Here is a 2,637-nt window from a genome sequence, read left to right on the forward strand (position 1 = left end):
TAAAAAAATATCTTATAATTTTTAAATTCTATACCTTTTACTTATGTCTTGATAATCGATAACCAGACTCATTTTGTAACTATGAACACAATAATAAACTTTTTAAGGGTTTTTTTATATAAAATAATTGAGATCTCATTTGTCAACAGTATATTTTAATTTAAAAAAATTGAAAAGTTATTATAAATTATCACATTATTCTTTATTTTTTTACATATTATTTTATAAAAAAATTAAAAAATTATTAAAATAACATATTTCAAACAATGTCGAAATGTAAGATCTTATTTGTCATAACTTAAAAATGTTAAAAAGTCACTATCCTATTTAAATCACATCATCTTATTTAAGTCTCATCACCTCTCTATCACATCACTTCAAACTCAATTCATATCCAATCAATATTTAATAAAAAATTAAAAAAAATACCCTTATTTAAACAAACCTAAACAACACCTAAGGGAGAACAATCGTACGACATCATTATGTTAATTGTTAAAGAATTTTATATAAATAAATAAATATTCAAAGCAATTAATCCTTCTCCCGGCAATTATATCAGTCAACCAACGTCGCCTCCATTAGAAATTTTACACCCTCTCTTCAATTCTCACCGGAAAGCCACCTTTCATCTTCGACGACAGATGAGCTATGAAAACAGGCTCAACACCTTCGTCAAAAGCCGGCACTATCCGGAACCGCCTCAACACACCTGAAACCACTCTCTTCATCTGCAAGAATGCCATCTCTTTCCCTAGGCATATCCTCGGACCGGCCTGGAACACTGGATACGTGTATGGGTCCCTTGCCACGAAGCTCCACTGTCCGGCCGCCGCGTCTCTCTTTTCCAACCACCTCTCCGGCCGGAACTCTGCCCAGTCTGATCCCCACAGCTTTTCCGACCGCCCCATTGCGTAAGGATGGTAAGCCACTCTCGTACCTTTCTTGATTACCGTCCCATCCGGTAACACGTCATCATCTACCGCTTCTTTTCCGTCAACGGGGACCGGTGGGTAGAGTCTCATGCTCTCGCTCAGGGCCGCATGCGTGTAAACCATGTCTTTTACTTCTTCGAAAGTCGCAGCTTCGGACTTGTCATTGATCTCTTTGAGAATCTCATATTCGACATTTGGGTGTTTAGAGACCAGCAAGAAGAACCATATCAAGGCGGCTGATGTGGTGTCGCGACCTGCCAATATGAAGCTGATCACTATATCAATGATGAAGTTTTCATCTGAATGACCAGAACTCAAGAATCGTGATAAAAGATCAACGGATTCGAGTGATGATTTTTCACCCAGTTCTTGCTTCTTTTCTTTGACTATTTCTTTTGCGAATTCCCGAACTTCATTTACAGCAATTCGCATTTGTTTCTCTGATCCAATGTTGAGAACCCGTTTAATTTTCCAAATCAGGGGATGGAACTCTCCGAACCTTTCACCGCTGATTCGAGCAGCATTTTCAAAGGCTAGCGCAAATTTTTCTTGCGGCAGAGATGGTAGTAAATACGCAGGATCGTGTCCGAAAGCAATCTTGCATATGTTATCGAATCCAAATCTCTGCAGAATGTCCTGAAGGTCCAGCACATTTTTATTTACAGCAGCGGCAGAGAAGATCGGAGTGAGTCGGTCTGAGAGCTCTTTATCAACAACAGTCTCGATGAATTTGCGTAAAGATTTGGTGTTGAATTCATGACTGGCAACTTGTCTCTGGAACTTCCAGCTCTCGCCATCGACATTAAAGATGCCATCACCGAGTAGGTCCCAGATAAGTGTTCGAGCCATATCGCCCTTTTGGTAGATATGGAAATGGGACTTGAGAATGTGCTGGACATTGGAAGGGTTGGCGGTGAAGACTTGGCGGCGACCTAGAGAGCGGTTGAGGATGACAGTAGAAGTGGGTGTGCTGGTCACCAAATCAGATGTCCATTGGATGAGTTGATGTCTATTCGCATAGAATGCGGGGAAGGAGCCCACAAGTGGGTATGATCTTGGAATCTTTGGCGACTTGTTGGAGGAAAAAAAGGTTGTGAAAATGGACTTGGAATTGAGGATGAACAAGAAGAGCAAAGAAAGAAGGCAAAAGAGCAAAGAAGTTGAGAGCTCGAGGTTTAACATGGCTACTGAGAATGTGATTCTAAAGATGTGTTGCAATGAAAATTGGGGGTAGAGATGATAGGGCATTTATAGGGGGAAAAAAAAACAATTACATAGAGGACCACACATTCCTTTGCGTCACATATAATTGAGTTTAGACTTCTACTTATTCATGGTCAAAAAAACCAATGTTGACAAATAACAAACCATATTTCCTTCTTAAATGTTACGTACCTAATATTATTATTTGCTTTTAGAAGTAACAACATGCACGGATTTTTAGTTCTCTGTTTACTTTTTAAATGTCTCCGGCCATTCCTAGGCTTCCAATCACATTGCGTTACTTCCAATCAAATTGCCATTGGTTCTATTTATATAGAGAAATATTATGATACCTTATGCATGTGATGTTATTTGTGAATTTAATTATTACAAATTATATAATTCAATATTATGAGTGGAAAGGCTCTCTGGTTTTTAGAACAACCCATGGGATGAAGGCTAGCTCAACCTTACAAGGAGAATGTCTAGCAATTAGGTG

The 2,637-nt window shown here is 38.8% G+C and overlaps 1 pseudogene across 1 annotated transcript; it reads right to left on the minus strand.

Annotated features, from left to right (window-relative positions):
* Positions 1-324: 324 nt before the first annotated feature.
* Positions 325-2,155, minus strand: LOC114274760 (cytochrome P450 94A2 pseudogene; annotated as a pseudogene). The gene has a single exon (XR_014329954.1). The product of XR_014329954.1 is annotated as a cytochrome P450 94A2 pseudogene (transcript).
* Positions 2,156-2,637: the final 482 nt, after the last annotated feature.

This window comes from Camellia sinensis, chromosome 5, assembly GCF_055761805.1.
Source record: "Camellia sinensis isolate YWXY chromosome 5, ASM5576180v1, whole genome shotgun sequence".
NCBI classification, from domain to species: Eukaryota; Viridiplantae; Streptophyta; class Magnoliopsida; order Ericales; family Theaceae; genus Camellia; species Camellia sinensis.